The 21,488-nt window shown below is 35.7% G+C and overlaps 1 pseudogene; it reads right to left on the bottom strand.

The window, feature by feature from the left end:
* Positions 1-1,910: 1,910 nt before the first annotated feature.
* LOC104850009 lies at positions 1,911-13,760 on the bottom strand (annotated as a pseudogene).
* Positions 13,761-21,488: the final 7,728 nt, after the last annotated feature.

Here is a 21,488-nt window from a genome sequence, read left to right as displayed (position 1 = left end):
ATTTTTTTTTTTTTTTTTTTTTTTTTGGTATCGGGGATTGAACTCGGGTCCTTGAGCTTGCGAGGCAGGCCACCAAACCGCTGAGCTAAATCCCCGGCTATGATTCTAATTCTTTTGGGAAGATACTCAACAGAGGAATAGCTGGATCAAATGGGACTTATAATCCTATTGTTTGAGGTATCTCCCTATTGATTCCCACAGTGGCTGCACCAGCCTGCACTCCCACCAATGATGAAGAAAGGTTCCTATCTCTCCACAACCCCGCTAGCATTTGTTATTGGTTGATTTCTTGAGAGCAAGCCATTCCTTCTGAGGTGAGATGGAATCTCAGAGTTGTTTTTATCTGCAATCTCTCAAATGACCAGTAATGTTGTACATTTTTTATGTTTATTTGCTGCTTTTACTTCTTTGTTTGAGAAATGTCTGTTCATTTCAGATGCCCATTTTTGAATTGGGTCTTTATGTTGGAGGGGGTCTCATTGTTTTGAATTCTTTATGTTTTCTAGATAGTAGACCTTTGTCTGAGGAACATCTGGTAAAAATTTTTTCCCATATTGTGGGTTACCTCTTAGCTCTGCTTGTGATTTCTCTGGTAATGCAGAAGTTTTTTAAAAAGATGAGATTCCAGGCCGGTGATTTAGCTCAGTGGTTCAGCTCAGTGGTTCCACCACCTGCCTTGCAAGTGAAAGGTCCTGAGTTTGATCCCCAGTACAGAGAGAGAGAGAGAGAGAGAGAGAGAAATGATATTCCAGTTGTTGATTCTTTGTGCTTGTTCCCATGCTACTGAGGATTTGTTCATAAAGTCTTTTGTTATGCTGATATCTTCAAGAATTCTACCTAATTTATCTTCCAGCATGTTTAGTGTTTCTGTTTTAATATTTATTTATTTATTGGTACCAGGGATTGAACTTGGGTCCTTGTGCTTGCAAGGCAGGCCACCGAACCACTGAGCTAAATCCCCATCCTGGTTTCCTTTTTTTTCTTTTTTCTTTGTTGTTGTGGTACCGGTGATTGAACTTGGGTCCTTGTGCTTGCAAGGCAGGCCACCGAACCACTGAGCTAAATCCCCATCCCTCTGTTTTAATAGTTATATCTTTAAACCACTTGCATTTTAGTTTAGTGCATGGTGAAAGATAAGGGTCTAGTTTTAATCTTTGGCAGCTTGAAATCCAGCTTTGCCATTATAGTTTTAAAGTGCATTTTCATAATAATCAGTGCTGTCTAGCAACTTTTCATATATTTGTTGGCCACTTTTATGTCTTCTTTGGAAAATGTCTATTCAGATCCTCTGCTCATTTTTCAGTTGGGTTGTTTCATTGCTTTTAAATTGCTTATGTTCCTTATGCATGTTTTTCACTGTTCAAGGTTTACTTGGTTATACAGTTGGTATGTCACTTGGTTGTTGCATTGTTCACAGGGAGACCTTTCCTTTTTACATTATATGGCAATGTATATTACTGGTATTCATATAACATACAAATAAAATCATTTAAAACACTTAGGCACAAGACATGCAATATTGGATTTATATACTGGATCCAAGACAGTGACCACCTGAGAAAAAAGTCAGACTGGGCTTGGTTAATGAAGTTATGTAACAGAGTAACATGTATCTTGTTTGAAAGACAACTGGAGCCTGTGTGACATTGGTCATCATGTCTCAGATATGGTGGGGCTACTTTATACTAACCAGTTTAGGACTACACAAGTGCCATCCAGCATCAGGACAGAACTGTGGGATTTTGAGAACCATTTCTATTTCTAAGGTTGGGAAACTGATGTATTTCCCAGGCCATCTTAATAGTACTGCCTCACCCACAGATGAGATGAGGTCAAAAGGACAACATGCACAATCCCCAGCTAAGTCCTCTTATAGCCCAGACAATGAAGAGGTGTGACACCAGAAGACTTTAAAATTGCAGATCCTTTTGAATCTCCCACAAGAGATTTGCACTCTTCGAACAAGCCCCTTCCTCAGCAGTGATAGACACCTTCCCAACATCTGAGGTCCTGTTTTGTCCCAAATCACAAGGAACACTAAGCAATACGTCATCCTTTATTCGTGCTAGGAATCGGATGTACCCTCCTAACATTCTTCACTATACTTTCTGCCAAATCTGTGTCAGACACTCCAGTGGCCCAGGATGTGTAGCCAGCCTTTTAGTTTGATCACTTTGTGAGCACTGTCAACTACCCGTTGGTGAACCTCTTTCCAAGGCTCCTTACCCCCATCAGTCTCTAACTCTGGTGCAGATTCTTCAGGGAGACACCAGCAATATTCACTCCACTCCACACAAGCTCATTAGAATCTCCATGCTCCCATGGACCCATCCATGGTAGCTTTAGTGGATGAACTCCCAGCCTTTCCCCCATCAGGTAACAGAACCAGGATGAATTCAGATTGCAGCCAATTTGAATAACATGATTTGGGGGAAAGCCACTTATCTTCCAAGCTACGTAGATCAAGATATACACTGGATTGGAAACTTGAGGTTTGGACTGTACTTTACAACATTGGAAATTATGAAATTAAAGATGTTCACATTACACTGGACCAAATTAAGATGACTTTCAACCTTTGGCTAACAGGCCCCTGCTGTGATAATAACCAGCTCAGAGTTTACAGTTACATTGTAGTCTTTGCCAGAGACAATTTTTAGTGTCCTAAGGAAAAAGCTGCCATGTTGGAGATTCATCATGGAATCAAGTTCATCTGCCGGGGTCCTTCATTAAAGACACTGATGGCACAGGCCATGCCACAGCACCAACTCCGACAACTGTAATCTGATTGTGGAGCACCTGTTTCCTTAAGGAGATTTGCAATCAGCTGATCCTTGAGACTGGTAATCTTAATTTTTGTTTGGTTGGTTTTTCAAGGGGTTTTTTGTTTGTTTATTTTGTGCGTACAGGAAATGAACTCAGGACTTTGCACTCGCCAGGCAGTTGTGGTGCCACTGAGCTAAATCCCCGCCCCCCTCTTTTTTTGAGACAGGGTCTTACTCTGTAGTTCAGACTATCGTTGAGTTCACTACATAGTCCACGCTGGCCTCAAACTAGTTGCAATCCTCCTACTTCAGCCTCTCAAGTGCTGGGGAATTACAAATGTCTACCTCCACACCGGCTAAAACTGGCTGTTTTGGACTTAAAACCAAAAGGAAGCAGGAGTGCACATTGGGCAGGTGTTGGGTCGTGTGGTTTGTGAGGTACAGACTGGACAGCAGCAGCTCCAGCACTCCTTATACTTTTTGAGTATTAACTCCTCAGATATACGATTTTCCAATATTGTCTCCCTTTCCATCATTTGTTTACCCCTCCACTCTATTGGTTGCTTCTTTTCCTGTGGAGTTTGATGTTATTTCATTTGCCTATTTTTGCTTTTGTTGACTGTGCTTTTCAATTCATAACTAAAAATCATTGTCCAGGCCAATGAGGGTTCTCTCTCTATTTTCTTGTACTAGTTTGCATTTTTGAATCCTATGTTTAAGTTGTTAATCCATATTGAGTTTATTTTTATATCTAGTGTGAGATAAGGTTTCAATTTTATTTTTTCTGAATGTGGAAATCAAGTTGTCTAGATATCACTTATTTAAAAAAAACTGTCCTATTCTCTTTATGTGTTCTTGATATCTTTGTGAAAACAACTGATTCTGAATGCTTGGATTTATTTCTGGGATCATAATCTGTTCCATTAGTCTGTATGTCTATTTTAAAGCCAGTACCATGCTATTTTGATCTCTATAGCTTTGTAGTGAATCTTTAAGTATTGGGATACTTCTAGCCATTTTCTTTTTGTTCAAGATTTTTTAGTTATTTAGGTTTTTAGTTTTCATGGTTCATATGAATTTTAGGATTGATTATTTTATTCTATGAAAATATCATTGTAATTTTGAGAGTGATTCCATGAAATCTGTTGATCACTTTAGGTAGTATATACATTTTTGCAGTATTAACCTTCAATCCACGATTATGGGATATTTTTCACTTATTTTCATCTTCAGTGTTTCATTATGTTTATTATAGATATCTTTCACCTCTGGTCAAATTTATTTCTAAGTGTTTTATTTGTTTTAAGCTTTATTTAGATTGGTTCTTGTTTTCTGCCTTTGGATAGCTCATTATTAGTGTACAGAAACTGATGTTTGTATGTTGATTATTCTTTCTTACTAAATTTATTGGTTGTAACAGTTTATAGGGGAGTTTTCAGGAATACATACATATATATATATATATATATATATATGCATCATATATATCATATGTAAACAATGACATTTTACCTCTCCCTTCCCAATGTGGAAGCCTTTTATTTCTTTCCATTGCCTAATTTCTCTAGATAAAACTGTGTTTACTAGAACACATAACTGTCTTGTTCCTAATCTTAGAGGAAAAATTTTTCACTGTTTTACCATTGTCTATGACAATATTTGTAAACTTATATGGATTTTCTTATGCTGAGGTTCATTCCTTATATACCTAATTTGTTGGGAGTTTTTATTATGAAATATTTTATTTAGTTAAACCCTTCTTTTGCATCTGGTTGATGGTTTGGGTTTTGTCCTTCATTCTGCCCATGTGGTTTATTGTATTTATTGGTTCTTATATATTATACCTTCCTTAAAACCATGGAATAAATTTCACTTGGTTTTGGTGAGTAATCAATATGATGTTGAATTCTCTTCACTAGTATTTTATTGAAGATTTTTGTGTCTATGTTTAACAGAGTTTTTGGTTGCTAATTTTCTTTTGTTATATTATGTCCTCATCTTGCTTTGGTATTAGAGCAGTCCTGGTCTTATAAAATGAATATTAAAGGATTTTTTTCCTTTTCAATTGTTTAGAAAAGATTGGGAGATATTAGTATTACTTTGTCTTTAAATACTTGATAAAATTTAACAGCGAAGATTGGCCTTTTCTTCAATGGGAGAGTTCCTGTTACCCAGTTAAATTCATTATTAGCTGATTCAAATGTCCTATTTCTTCATGATTTAGTCTAGGTAAGTTGTCTCTACAAATTTATGTATTTCTTCTAGGCTTTTCTATGTATTTGTGTATAATTGTTCATAGTATTATCTTATGAACTTTTGTATTGCTGTAGTGTCAGCTCTAATGTCTCCTCTTCCATTGTCTATTTAGTGAGTTTAACTAAATATTTGTCAACTTTATTATTTTATAAAACTGATTCTTAAGTTCACTTATCTTTTCTACTGTTTCTCTAGCCATTTTCATTTCATTATTTCCTTCATTATTCCAACTTAGAGGTTATTTTATTATTCTTTCTCTAGTTCAATAATTGGTTATTTGAAATATTTCTTCTTCTTGTAGACATTTATTACTATAAACTTCTCACTTAGAATAGCTTTCATTGCCTACCACTGATTCATATATTTATGTTTTTATTTGTTTTTAAATATGTTAATGTCCCTTTTAATTTCATTAACCTACTCATTATTTAAGAGCATGTTGTTTAATTTCTGTTTGCAAACTGTCTCAACTATCTTGTTTCATACCTTGTGGTGAAAAAGATACTTGATGTGATTTCAATCTTAGATATATTAAAACTTGTTTGTTGCCTAAAATATAATCCATCCTGGTGCATATTTCAGATATGTTCCAATAGAAAGGTATTCTGTTCCTATTGGACAGCATGGTCTGAATATGTCTATTAAGTCTATTTGATCTAAACTGTAGTCGAAGTCTGTTTTAATCATTTTTCTCTTTGCTTGGACAAACCTGCAACTTGGAGCAGAAGTTTATTTTGCCTCATGGTTAAAGTACATAGTTGGCTGGCTTTGGAGCAGAGATAGCATGACAGAGGGGCCTAGAGGAGAAGGCTGCTTATTTCATGATGGTCAGGAAACAGAGAGGAGAGACAAGCCAGGGCGGAATGGGTAGGTCACACCTCCGTGATCTGCCTCTTCCAAACAAAGCCCACCTCCCAATAGGACATTTGTCTCTGGACTCATCCAAGGATTACTCCACTGTTGAGTACAGCTCCCACATGATTCAGTCACCTTCCTACGTGCCCAGCCTATGAGCACATGAAGCCATTGGGGGACATTCTGGACTCAAGCCACAATAAATATTAATGTTATCTTGACTTCTATCCCACTGCCAAAAGTGTAGTAGTATAGCTCCCCACTATACCTATATTTTAGGCCACCAATTTATTGAACTCCTCTGCTATGTTTGTATTGTAGGTTATCATTAAATGGTAACTTTTATTCTGAAGCTCTTTGTCTCTTGCTACTTTGATAACTGATTCGATCACAAAGAAGCACAAAATGGAACAATACAACCTGATATGTGATTGGTGGTGAAGACTTTCTGACTCAGTGGCTTATGATACAGCTGCAATAAAGTTACAAATGAGAGTCCATTAGCTTATCCTTTGTAAAAGCTTCACTCATAATGCAATAATGGTCAAAACTAAATCTCAACAGTATAGTATCCCCATGCTTTTTCATCCCGAAATGAATAAATTACATAAATTTCACGGGTGCAGATAAGTAAGAAAACAATGGCTAATGAACTTCAATGTAAATAAGTAAAAATATCCACCTAAGGAAAAGCTATCAAACCCAGTGTCCTCAGACATACCATGTCAAGTTCACATAAGAAAATAGAAAGCATTATGTCTGAGGCCATAACTCAGTGACATAAAACTAGGGTACTTGAAATTTCATTATCTCATGTTTACATATAAATATAGTATAAAATGGTACCTGGGATATTTTCTATAGTTATTTGTATGTGTATTATGTAGTACATGTCACAAGTTTATAACAGCACAATTTATAATACCTAGATCTTGGAAACAGTGTATATGTCTATTAACAGATGAATGGATAAGGAAAATGTGATATTTATACACAATGGAGTACCATGCTTCCATAAAGAAAGATAAACTTGACGCATTTTAGGTAAGTGGATGCAACTTGATAGCATAATGTCAAGTGAAATAAATCAGACATACAAGCTCAAATATACTGTACCTTCTCTTATATGATATATAAATAGATTTTCATATATATATTTATAGATACATTGGCAGATAGAGAAGGGGGGAAGAAAAAAACTAAATAAGAGATAGGGAAGTTCAAACACCTCACCCAATTACATATTCTGCTGTTACAAGTTTTGTGTTATTATCTATTTTTTTCTTGTTTGCAAGAATCTTTTTTGGTTTATGTCTTTTATTCTGAATGATCACTTTGAAGATAACAATACACAGTGTATTCGTTATTGCTATTCTATTATTTTTTATAAAGTTTTGCTTTATTTTTTCATAAAATAAAACCAGTAAATGAAAAAGAAGCATCAGCTTACTTTATTGCTATGGAGCACAGTGTCCCAAGTACAGTCAACATACTAGCAAGAGAGTAAAAAGACAACCCACAGAATGGGATAAAATATTGACAAGTCACACATCTGTTAATAGAACAGGATCTGGCATATATTAAAGAATGCTTTCAACTCAACAATAAAAAGGAAAATGGAGGGCTGGGGATCTAGCTCAGTGGTGCCACCACCTGCTTTGCAAGCACAAGGTCCTGAGTTCAATCCCCAGTGCCAGAAAAAAAAAAAAAGAAAGAAAATGGGAAAATAGTTTGAAAAGATATTGCTGCAAAGGAATGCATAACTAGTCAATAAGCACAAGCAACGTTATCTTTCATCATCAGGCAAACCAATTTAAAACCATAATAACATGTTACTTCATAATTACCATGATGCCTTAATCAAAAAGTAAATAACAAGTATTGAAAATGATGTGGGAAAATTAGAAAATTCACCCACTGCTGATGAGAAACTGTGGTACAGCCAATTTGAAAAACTGTCTGGAAATTCTACCAAACATCTAACATAGTCCTACCACATAACCTAGCAATTCCATTGCTTTTTAAAGCTATGTCCACAGAAAACTTGTTCATAGGAACATTATTTATAATAATCAAAAGGGAAAATAACCCAAAGTTGATATGTTGATGAATACATAAAAATGTGATATATGTATGCAATAGAATATCATTCACTGATAAGTAAAAAGGAATGAAATATACATATCACACCATGGGTGAACCTTGAAGACATTATGATATATATATATATATATATATATAGATATATAGATATATAGATATCTGTCTATATATCTATATATCTATATATATATAGATATATAGATATGAAAGAAATCAGACACAAAATGCCATATATGGACTTATGACTACATCTCTAAGCAAGTTTTGTAACAGGTAAGACCATAGATGAAAAAGTTATTTAGTGGTTTTCAGGAGATTGGAGTAAGAGGGAATGGGGAATTACTATTAATGTCTTTTGTGAGCATTGAAAATGTTTTGGAATTAGGGTGATTTTTGCACAACCTTTTGACAATATGAGAAAGCACTAAATTTTGTAATTTCAAAAGATAAATTTTATAGTATGTGAGCTATAATTTTTCAAAGTACAGTCTTCATAACACTGTCAAACTGCAAAGTGTTTCATAAAAATTCCTGACAAATGAGAAGCTTATGATAGAATGAAAGCAAATTACATCACTAAGCACACTGTCTAGTTCAGCTGTCTTTTCTGTTTTAATAGCAAGACATTCTCTATGAAGTAAACAACGCAATTGACTTTCATTCTTAGGCAAGCTCCTTATCATCATTGGGATCAGAAAATAAAGATTTCCCAGACCAACTACTTTCATGAAAGCTGCTGTAATTTACATGACTGACTTCAAGAGTGCACCTGTCATAGATTCCATGATCAGTTTATGAATGAAGAGTTTCAGAGTTTTTGAGGGAAACCATTCCAAACCTAGGTTCTACTTTTTCAATGCACACGGCAATGCAACTTCAGTTTCATTCATCACATCTTTGGATAATCAGGAAGCAGATTAGGTTATGTAAATGAAGAAGAAGGAACAGGAAGAAGAGAAGAAAGACAGGAAGTAGAGGATAATAGAAAGCAAAGGATGAGGGAGAAGAGTCAAAATGAATACTGACACAGCTGCTATGTGGTCAGTTTACTTGATTGTAAGAGAGACAGACATTTGACTTATCCAATGTGATTACTACAAAAGGAGATCTGAAATGCAGAGGAGGAAGGAGTAGTTTGGGGTAAGGAAATGCTTTCGCTGCAGTCAAGAAAGTTTTTCACAGGATGTATATGAGGTGGGTCATAACAAATAGTTCAAAAAGTATACATGTATAAAAATGAAGAACTAGAACCAGAATATGTATGTGTGTGTGTGTGTGTATATATATCATATTCTACATTTCTATATATATTCTAATATAATCTATATCTACACATGTCAAATTGTGTTCCCAACCAGCAGCATCGACATTTCTTGGAGCATTATTAGAAATTATGACAATTTTTAGGCTTTTCCCCTAACTAATAAATCAGCAGAGCATAGTACTCTGTGTTTTAAAAAGATTCCAAGTGATTCTGATGCGCAATAAATATTGAAAACTGCTGTTTCAAATAAGTATGACAATTAGTTTCAGCATAGATGCTGAGTCTTAAAATAAAAAAGGTAAAATTCAAAGAGGGTTTTAGTTTAGCACAGTGTATTGACCACATTGGTTGATGTCTATTCTCTTTCCAAATCTCATTAAATGAAGAGTAAAGAAATGTTTTAAGTCATGATCCAATTAAGACAAATGGCAGAGGATACAACAGGTCCACAATTTCAAGATTTTGGAAGATCGAATAAGCCCAATGTAGAGTTACAGACTGCCTTCAGAAAAAAAAAAAAATGCCTTCGTAGACAGAATGAACACTATCACAAGGGTGCCATCCTATGAGCAAAATATGAAGCCAGCTACAGAGAAGGTGGCTGGCACCAAGAACTCTGGAGGGGAGGGTGATGTGCGAGCCGAAAATGCATGACCTGTTTAAAAAGTATTTAGAGTAGTTGACTCTTTGATATTCTCTTTTCCTTTTTCCCTCAGGATACAGGGCATGAATTCTCTGGGGACAATGAATTGCACGGTTCAACCTTGACAGAGTCAGGCAGAAAGTAGAGATCAGAAGATCAAGTGAAAATCTACATGATGAACAGAGGGGCCCTCATGTTTTCCTTTAGCTATGGTTCCCAGAAAGCCTATATCTAAGTATGTTTCTTGGAACTTGCAGGAGATTAGAGGTTGGCCTCTGCAGATGTTAATGAAAAGGCCAGAAACTTACAACTTTTCAGTAATGTCTACTACTACATTATATCCACCCACCCACAAAATAACTTCTTTTCAGTGACCTTTTTTTTTCCATAAATACAATGCCACCAGATTTGAAGAAAGTTTCTTGAATGTAGGAGCCTGCATTAAATAAACAGATAAAAGGAATCTAACAGAAAAGGAAAACATTCCCTCTAAAAAAAGTTATCTTTGAAAAGAGAGGAGAGTAAAGTTTATCACATTTACATACACAAAATGTTTAGCTCTAAAAGGAACACTCAGAAAATTACAAACAGATTGAGATTAACAGAAACTGCAGTGAAAATTTTCCTAGGATAGTTGTAGATTAATCAAGGAAATCTAGAAAGAAGGAGAAGGATGGGGGGGTAGAAAGAAAAGGAAATAATTAAATGAATAAATTAATTCTGGAGAATCAGAAAGGGAAAGGAGGAAAAAGCAAAAGGTGCAGAAATCATGGAGAAAAAAATTGAAGAACTGAATTACATTATCTCCATCAACCAAGTTTAAAACAAGACACTTTTAGAACTACAAAAGCTCAAAAAGTTGACCACTACATACATTTTCTTAGGAAGCTACTGGAGGACATGCCTCAGCAAAATAAGAAAGTGAACTAAGAAAAAGGAAAATATGGGCATCAGAACATAAAACTGATGCTTGTAATGCAAAGGGAACTTTTATAAAGGTAAATTTCTTTCTTTCTTTCTTTCTTTCTTTCTTTCTTTCTTTCTTTTTTTCTTTCTTTCTGGGGTATCAAACTCGGGACCTTGCCCTTGCAAAACAGGCAGCAGACCACTGAGCTAAATCCCTTGGCCCATAAAGATAAATTTCAAAGGGAATTTCCAAGGAAATTTTTACCCAAGGTGTGAGCCAAAACTAAAATGCATCCTATTAGCTAGGAATAACTACAGAGTACAGAATGAAAATATCCAGAAGAGAAAAGAGAGGGGCTCATTTAGTATGTTTAGATGTTATAGAAATTATTTCTAAGATTTAGCCCATGGGGAATGGGTTTTTTAATATATGAAAGGAAAAACACAAGGAAATTATTAACTGTAGAATAAACAAAATTTATGTGAGAAAGGAAATATCCTAAGAAATTTATTTTGCTTAGTTAAACAATATTCTACATTTCAAATAATGTAAACATTTATACATATTTGTGACATCATTATTCTGTGAATATACAGAGAAAGAAGATTTGGGAAGTGAGGGATATGACAGATCCCAGACATAAAGGAAGCCAATAAGTATTGAGTAATATCAATAAATTAAGAAAAAACAGAATAATCTCTCGGAGAGTGGTCTATGTATGGGCAAAAAAATGTTATAACATACAGAAGGGAGATTAGGCCACTTTGTAGTGTGATCAGACCTTCTCTAAGGAGATACCTGAATTCTTAGAAGGATGCAGCCATGCCAAATCTAGAGTACAATATCACAGGCAGAATGATAGCAAATACTGCAATCTGGAGGCAGAAATAAACCTAATCTGTTCTAGAGATAACAAGAACAGTAAGGATTGAGCAAATTCAGCAAAATGTGGAACAATGAAAGAGACATACCCAAAGAGAGGAGATGTGATTGAACTACAGGATTGCTCTGAGATGATTCTATGACTTAAGGAAAAACAAAGCAATACCACATTCACTTATTCAATTTCATGAATTTCTCTGTTCTGTTACTCTATTCCAACTTCTTTATCACTTGGGTACCATTAAGCATTGATAGCAAAGGTCGTGTATGGTAGTAAATACTCAGAAAAAACTTCTTTGGCTAATATATCTGAATCTATTGAATGTTGGGAATTAATTCCTTACCACATAAATCATACCCTCCTCTTTTCTCCTTTACTCCATTTTTCATTTATCAATGTAATCTTCTTCATCCTGATTTCCTCACTACATTTTAAATAGTAGTGACTTATAATATGCCACATTTTCTGAAAAATACAAGATTCTTATGTAGAATTTGTAATTAAATTGGCCGAGCAATGTTCTATTATTAGTAAAATTGTGATTTGTTAGAGTTGTGGGTTAATTGCTAATAACTCTATGCAATGTTTTCCCTCAAGATGTTTTCTATTACAGTAATTAACTGAGCAGCTGGGAAAGTAGACATTAACCATTTGTCTTCACAGTTACCTTGCTGGGGACTCTCCCAAAATCTTTGCACATGGCTTTATTTGTTGTTTCATAGGTAATCTAATAGAGAACATAAAATATAGGATGTTCACATTTTGGAGTGGGTTTACAGTTTAAAACTTTTTCTCTTTGCCAGGCGTGGTGGCACAGGCCTGTAATCCCAGCACTTGGGAGGCTGAGGCAGGAGGATCGCTGTGAGTCCAAGACCAGCCTGGGCTACATAGTGAGTGTCAGGTCAGACTCAACTACATAGTGAGACCCTGTCTCAAAAAACCAAACCAAACCAAAACAAAAGAAAAACAAAAAAAACTTTTTTCTCTTTGAAAAGATTCTAACATATGCAATGACTAGATTCTGGGGAATATCGAATGTCTTCAGATAAATGTAATTATTTAGCCAGTTTTTATGTACATATTTCTTAGTATCTTTACATAATGAAATTCTCTCACAGTGATTGTCAGAAGCTCTAATACCCTGAAGACCCTGTTGCTTTATCTGTTTACAAATCTGATTGAGCCAACAAAATCTGGCTCTACTGAAAAAAATCTGTTCAGTAAAACTTTAGGAAACACCTTGCCTGATAATCTTATTTTTCCCCATACTATCTGAATTCCCATTTGATTTTTTACTCAGCTCTGCCTCTTGATTTTAGTATCATGAATTCCCCTCTTGTGATTCCTTTAATGAATTACTATGTACTGCTATGTTCCACTCTCAAGACTAGATGCAAAATCGGAGGGTTTATCCTCAGGTCCCTTTACCAATTTTCCTGTTGCAGAAAGTCCATCTCTGTCAAGTTATTTTCTATAAATACAAAAATAAATACTGTTTCCTGGTGCAAAATATTTTTTTCTCTCCTAGGAAGCAGTTTATTTAACACATTTTTAAGGAAGAAATGTCCAAACAAGCAGAGCCTAAGTATAGAAGGAATTTTTAAAATGAAGGTGGGCTTTTAGGAAATTGTTAGGTATGTAAGCATTCTTTATCTTCCCACCTGGTAAATAAAATAATAGACTTACTACTGTCAAGATACTGTTGCTTATTTTTTTTGGCGGGGGGGGGGATCAAACTCAGGACCTTGCTTGTGCTTGCAAGGAAGGCAGGGAAACCACAGAGCTAAATCCTTGGCACCCTGTTGCTTTTTTAACAGTGCCTTTGCAGACGGAAGTATTTTCTTTTTTTCATAAGGTCACCCATTTTCTTTAAATCCAGAAAAGCTCTGGATTTGAATATCTGGTTGTAAGAGCCTCATTGGAAAGAATGTTTATCTGATTTATACAGTTTCTCAAAAGCCACAAACAGACCCTCTTGGTAAATAAGGCAGGAAAAAGTTTTGTTTTGTTTTTCATGGGCCCTTTACCCTCTCAGGTAAGGGGCATGGGAGAGTGACATAGTTTAACTTTTCACAGATGCTCATGAGTGTCAGTGGTCACAGGAAGCTACAACCCATAGGGGCCATACATGAGTCTAGAATTTGTAAGTCTCAAGGCCCATCTTCTACCTTTCTTTCCCCCACCTTGAAACATAGTCTCACTATGTTCTAGGCTGAACTTCAATTTGCTATGTATCTCATGCTAGTTTGAAACCCACAATCCTCCTACCTCAGCTCTAAGAGTCCTGAGATTATGGGTGTTTACCAAAACATCCGGACCTAGCCACCATCGCTCAAGCGCCAGGAGGTAGGCCGCCCCGATCCACCGCAAGAAGGACAACCATGCCTGCTCCCAACCCAGCCGCCATCGCTCTAGCGCCGGGAAGGTAGCGTGCCCCTGAACCCCCATAAACTAAGCCCTCCCCCCGCGCATTCTCAGACCTCCTGACTGTGCAAGTCTTTGGACCCACTCTGGAAAGACAGAGGTGGTCGTCAAGGGTATTTTTCTGAGTTCCCCACTTTGAACATCTTTAAAGAAATGGCGGGGGAAACCTGTAATAGAACGTTGCAGAGTTCAACCATTCAGAAGGATGGGGAACTCAATCTGGGCCTTGCAGCCCTAGGTCAGTCAGCGTCATGGGGTTCAGCAATTAACTGAGATCAGGGGTCTTGCATCCTCACTCTGTCTGAGCCATTAAATGGTTAATATACTATATTGAAAAGTTTGTTCACTGCAGACATGTTCTGGACTGCTTCTTGATTTCAATTTAATTCAAATGATTTAAGGGTGATAGACTAGTGACTACCACAGGTGGTCAGTGTCCAAGTTGTGCTTGATCTTAATGTGTTGCTGATTGCATTAATTGGGGTAAAGCATTGCCCTTGAATTGATGAGCTGTTTTCTCTGATGTTATGAAGATGAGAATGTCCGTGGGTCGTTAGAGGCACAGAAGCTAGGGTGCAACTATATCAGGAAGATTTGGCTGATAATCCAGAGATTAAACCAAGGACAGTCCTACAACAAAAATTAAAATGAGAAAACACTTAAGCAAGACCCAAGGACAGACTTCCAGTTCACCAATGGCAAACAATAGGGCAAATGAGGATGAAAAGGCTGATAGTGAACCACCAGGACACCCTGAACTCAAAGCACAGGAAGTAACAAAACAGATCAATCAGGCTCTAGAAAAATTCAAAACAGAAATAATTTCCCAGATAACCATAGAGTTAGTGAGCAAAATGGAAGTCATGACTCAAGACTCTAGAGCAGAAACTGACAGAAAAATAGATGAGCTCAGGACCATGATAGAAGCCATGAAGGCCCAGCATAAGAAAGAAATGGAAAAAATAAACGCACAACATAGGAAAGAAATGGAATCCATAAAACAGATTCAAACAGATATCCAGGAGATTAAACACTCTATTGAAAGTGTACGCAACAGAATAAAAGAATGTGAAGATAGGCTCTCAGATATAGAAGATAAGATTGCAGTCAGTGACCAGGAAAAGAGAGGTCTCTTAAAAACAGTAAGAGATCATGAGAAATCGATCCAACAACTCCTAGATGATGCAAAGAAGAATAGCATAAGACTGATAGGAATATATGAAGTAGTAGGAGAAAATATAAATGACTTTAAAAAGCTGTTTGCAGAATTAATGACAGAAAACTTCCCAAACAGAGGGGAAGAATTTGACATTCAGATAACTGAGGCATATAGGACCCCAACTAGCTACAATCAAAAAAAAATCTACACCTAGACATATAATAATCAAGATCCCAGAAACCCAACAGAAGAATAAAATACTATAAGCAGTAAGAGAAATGAAACAAATCACATACAAAGGAAAGCCTATCAGAATCATTTCTTTTCTTTTTTAAAGGAGAAGTTACTCTTGTGAGGCAGGCAGCGGAACCACTGAGCTAAATCCCCAGCCCTCCATTTCTTCTTTTACAGAGTGACATATCAGCCAGACACGCTTATGAACACTTGAAATCCCAGCACTTGTTGGACAAGGCAAGAGAGCCATGTGTTTATGTCCACCCTGGGCTTCGTAGTGCATTCTCCATCAGATGAGAATATAGTAAGATCCTGTCTCAAAAAACAAACAAAAAGATTGACACCTCCTGAGGGTTTGAAGTCAAAGAAAGTTGTAAGGCATGTGAGGAAAACTCTCCATATAGGTTAAAAACTGGAAAACTCCCTGAGAACCTGGGCTATTAGCTAGAACAACCCTGAAAACAGATTTATAAGAGAATTGGAGTCCAGTAGACTTGGGATTGGTGTAGATGCATACAACAGGGCAAGTTTCACAGCAGTTAGAGGCAAGAGGTCATACAGAGAAGTATTACAAAGGGGCCTACAAGATCAATGAGAGGTTCCAGCAAAAAGTAAAGCAACAACTTGGAAGCCTTCATGGGAGGGAAGTTCCTCTGACCACTCTCGCAGAGGGGAGGTTCTGAAGCCTGTTCCTTCCCCTAGAAACACTTGACACTATCAGCTCACTATTCCAGAAAAACATTCAGACTACAGGATGCCATGATGCTATATCTGCCTAGTTCTAAGAAAATGTATATTTATTTACTATAAATCATGCATTTCAGAGAAATGCCTTAATGAATCTTTGATTGACTAGTTGTTGAAACAATTTTTAAAATGTTCTGCAAAGCATGAGTCAAAATATAAAGTGAGTTACAAAATATTAGCTTGCATATTTCCAAGGAATTCAAGCTCTTCTTAACTTACCCTCATATTTTTTTTCTCATGGCAAACTCTCAATGTAGTTGTAGATAAAACTAATATTGGGGACTAAATATCAGTTTTTTACAAAATTCCTCTTAAGAATACATTTTATATAACAGAATCCAAGTTTATCATTTGTATTTACTATCTAAAAATTTTAATTTTGTCTCCTTCCCCCATCCAAATTTATTTTAAGCTCCTTAAGATATGGAAACTTGCCCTTTATTTATAGCATTCAAAGCACCAGGCAGTATTTGGTGAAGTAAATTGAAGGATTTAAATGTTTTCATTAAAACAAATTTTCTAAAGGCCAACTTAGAAAATCAGCTTTCTAAAATTTTACTTGAAGAGATTTTTCATAATTTGTTTTATTTTTTTATTTATGTTGTGGTACATAATGTTTGCATTCCTTGTATGGAGTTGGTGCATGTAACATAACACATCTTGATCCATTTCTTCATCCCCTGTCCATCCTTTCTCCCACCTTCCACTTTTTGATTCCTTTCCCTTTGAGAAAGATCTATGTCCCTACTTCCTTCTATCTGTCCTTTACTCTTTATTTATACTTGCTCTTTATTTATAATTTGGGTTTTTCATACAAGGGTAGCCATGAGATGTTTAAGCTGTGTATCTGATTTACTTCACTTAATATTTCGGTCTAAAGGTGTACCCATTTTCCTACAAATGACTCAGAACATAGAAAATTATTAAACAAATCAGCTTCATATGTTCACGTACTTGTCTAACAGGAGAAAATGATGATACTAACAATGCCTCTTTCATTTCAATTATAAACACTTTTGTCTAAGAATGAGAACTAAGGTCAAGTCTTGACATTTGGTGAGTCCTTTATGAGCAGGGAAACACATAAGATTTTGTTTTAATTCAAGAGTTTCTGCTGTCAGTACTTTAAAGGGGGTGAAAATTAAGCCATATTAAGGCTTTCTTGGCCCAATTATAGAATGGGAATGAGGTATCTGTAGGATGGTCCCAGGTTAAGTTACAAATCAGTTTGATTCCAGCTATTTGTCCATGTTAGGACTTCAGGGGACAGCCAAGAATTACATTTAATTCATTATCTTGTTCTGAAAATGCTACGGTGGCTGCTATGCAAATTCAAAGTAATACCTATGGTATCTTCCAATTTATCTCTTGGGCATTATCACCTCCCAGTGTACCTTCTTGAACGTGTGACATGTGGCCTGAATTCTCGTTTTTGTAGGTTGATAGCTATTCACCCTAAAAAGAACACTGAAGAAAATGGCCGTGCATTAAAGTACTAAGAACATGACCTGAAGTACATTTTAAAAGATTGTGTTACAGTCTTGCCTTCTAGGTAGTCCATTCTCTCCAGATTGAAGCTGCAGCTTTACTGAGTTAATTCATTGCTCTTTGACTTCTGTCCCTCAATCTGGTATAAAGTCACAATGGAATTATTGCCTTCTTTTGAGAAACATTCAAAACTACTGAGTTTTGTTTTCCATTGTTCTTTAAAAGAGAGAAAATCTAAGAAATGTTTGTCTTTGTAATAGGAAAGTAAATATAACACTAAAATTCAAGACAGGAAAATGTTCCTTTAGAAAACTGGGAGGGATGATACAGGAAAAAATGTTGCCCACATACAGAGTGACTTCTAATAGTTTATTGATCTCACTGCTTAGCATTATCTTTTATAGTTGTGTTAACAAAAACCCTGTGTAGACATGAAATTGACAATATAGAGTGTTTTATGTAACGAGAGGCTAACAATGGAGAATACTGTATTGTCTCTCAGATTTTAAGCAGTGGCACTCCAAGTGACTCATATTAATCTTTATATTGATATAAAACCATTCCTCCAAAAATTATAAAGCTCTTCCTTAAAATTGCCTTATTGTAACAAGTTGGCAACGGATAGAATGTGAGACCACGGTGTGTTAAACTGAGATAATACATTAAGTTTCCTGATTTCCAATCTAGTTTTTTGAACACTTAATCATTAGCTGTCGTTTCAGCTTCGAAAAAGTACCAAGCATTATCCATTCTGTATGACATTCGAAAATAGTTGTATTTTAGAGAAGGTTCTTTTAGATTCTATAAGCTTTTAAGTAAAAGTTTAAAAATCAATTTTATGAAAATCCAAGTGGCTTTCTTTTTTCAGCTTAAGATTTAGGTCCATTTTTTTCAATCTCAAAGAAAAATAACAAGAATATTAAGGAAATATCAAAAAATAGATATTTTCTAGTAACTACATAAAATATTCTAAGAATTAAAGATATCCTTTATTCATTCAAAATGATTGATTTTTTTTAACTGCAGAAAAATTTCATGAGCTTTTAAAAACAATGTAAGTATTAACTATATTAGGAAATACTTGGAATCATTTAAAAAATAGGTCTCACATGGAAACATAATTCTTCCTTTTTGAAGGTATGTATTCTTACATTCTTACAATATTATTTGGCTTAACAACATATAATGCCTAAACTACAAATTCTGCCACCAGATGTAATGAATGCATGAAAAATGATACTTATAAGATCAAAACTCTACAGAGGTACTAGATAGAGGAAAATTTAGGGGTTCAAAAGCAAGATTTATAAGTCAACACCTCAGGTGCTACCTTGTATTTCTGTTTTATTGAGTTTATTAGTATGAGCTTGGGTTCAACCCTCTGTGTTGCCCTTCTGCATTATTTTTAGAACACATCTCCCCTTACATTTTTCTTAATCATCTGGTCATTGAAGATGTATAAACGAGTGGGGTAAAAAATGTTTTTCTAAACCAATAAGTCATTGTTAGCATTTTCTTGAAGTTTCACAGAAGCATGTTCTTTTACTTGAAGCTTTGATTACATACATGATGACTTTGGCCAGCACCCATCATTGCAATTTAATTTGCCCCGTTAATTAAAACATTGCAAAGGAGAAAATGTGTACATTTCCTTTAGGTTTGAAGGATTTCACACTAGCAAACCATGTGCCTGCCATCTCTGCCTTTTCTAGATTCCATATACTGTCCCTTCATTTGAAGCAATAGTGTGTTTGGTTAATAACCTCACTGTTTTCTGCTATTAAGGGAGCTGAAGTGCCATTAACACATATTAAAGTACCATTGATTCCATTAGTGCCGACAGTATTAAATCCCAATTTCTTTTTAAGTAAGCATTAAAACAAATGCAGATATCCTTTATTAACAAGTAACATGCTGAGAAACTCTTATTACAATTGTTTAATATATGAGAGATGTCTTAAAGACCAAGTTAGAATCTTAAGGAGCTGAAATGCCAGAACTTGGGTACAGTGAAGGACAAATGAAGGAATAAATACGAATTTTCTCCATGCACAGGAGCCTATCTAAAATGCTATTTTTTGTCTCTCAGATTTGAATCATAATCACTTTTCACCTTCAAATGCCTCCTGACTCATGTAATACATGTAATGGAACATTAGTGTAGAGACATGAGTTTTAGAGTTTCAGTAAACCAGGTGACAAACGGGAACTTAAATCCCAGAGATGGATGTGACTTGGCCTGACTTTCCCCTTGTAGCTTTGACATGTGGTACTCGTGATTAGATAGCCCCTAAACTTGGAATATTGCTGAAGTATCAGATGCACAGAGAAGAAAATTATGTGACTTATCAACCAGCCTTTTTAAAAAATATGACAATTCAAGAAACTTTACTTATGCAAAGGGAACTTAAACAGTTTTCAGACAAAAAGTAAGTCAAAAATAAGTGTTTCATCATTTTTGTACCTGTCTCCTCCCTAAATATTATTTTATTTGTTATCTTCTTTTTCTTCTCTTCTATTTCTCTATTTTTTGCTATTTGTACATATTTCTTGTGATGTGTGTTTAATGTTTCGAGTAAAGCTGAAGACAAACAACAAAAGTGAGAAGTTTTAGCTTGTTTTGTTTGCTACTGTATTTGCAGAACCTAGAATAGCATCTTAATAAATATTTGAGTGTCTCTTGTGTATCAGATTTTATTCTAGAAAACAAAAAGATAATAAATGATAAGTAGTAGAAGAAGGTATGTAGGTTGATGTTTACATAGGCAAACAAATAGTACTTGAAGGAAGCAAGGAGTGAACAAAAGAAGGAAGGAAAGAAGGAGGGAGAGAGAGAGAGAGGAAGAGAAAGAGAAAGAACAGAGAGGTGTAAGGAAAAAGTTTTGTTGTTTGGAACTGGAATATCCCCCAGAGTTCTCATGCACTCAGATGTGGGAACTTTGGAGGGTGATTAAACCCTGGGGATGTGGCAGTCATCAGTAGATTATTTCATAGATGAGTCACAGCCATGTGCGCTGTTAAGAGGTGGGGCCTGGAAGGAGTTTGGTCACAGTGGGCGTGACCTCACCGTGTGCCTCACCGGTTCCTCTCTTTGCTCACTGTCTCGTGATTACCATGAGGTGAGCAGCTTTCCTCGGTCCTGCTCTTCAGCCAATGACCTTTCTGCCTTGGGGGGGGAGGTCAGCTGACTGAGTCCTGAAAACATGAGCCAAAATAAACCTCTTCGCCCTTAAGCTGTGAATGTTGTGTATTGTGTCCCAGTAATAAGACAGGAACAATGAAGAAAGAAGAATAATTTGAAAGAAAGAGAAATAAAATGGAAGGGAAAAGGTCAAAGAAGTATTTATACCCTGATAAGCAAGGAAACTAATTAGTAGAATAATGGCATCTGTCCTAGCATGAATGAATACTCCTCTACCCTGTGTCCAAGTAATGTAAGATCACTTTCAACAGACCAACAATCCATCAGAAATTTATAAAATTCTTATCATATGCACAGCACTGTTAAGTGTAGTGAGAATTTAAAAATAAATGGCATAATGCTAGCCCACAAAATTCTTACAATAAATTTAGGTGGAAATAAAGGCTTACAATAGTGCAGGCTTTCCTCTGGATACAGAACTACTGGAGGCTGGAACTCCAAGTGAAATAACTATACAAGTTAGTGAATGATCTTTTGTAATTTTATGGATACTAACAAAACATGTACGATTCTCAGAAATAAACAACTGAATAACTAACACCAAAAAAAAAAAAAAAA

The sequence above is a fragment of the Fukomys damarensis genome, unplaced genomic scaffold (genome assembly GCF_012274545.1).
Source record: "Fukomys damarensis isolate Sample0158 unplaced genomic scaffold, DMR_v1.0_HiC HiC_scaffold_12, whole genome shotgun sequence".
Classification (NCBI taxonomy): domain Eukaryota; kingdom Metazoa; phylum Chordata; class Mammalia; order Rodentia; family Bathyergidae; genus Fukomys; species Fukomys damarensis.
The sequence above is the reverse complement of the archived record's forward strand: the minus strand, read 5'-3'. Positions and strand labels throughout refer to the sequence as shown.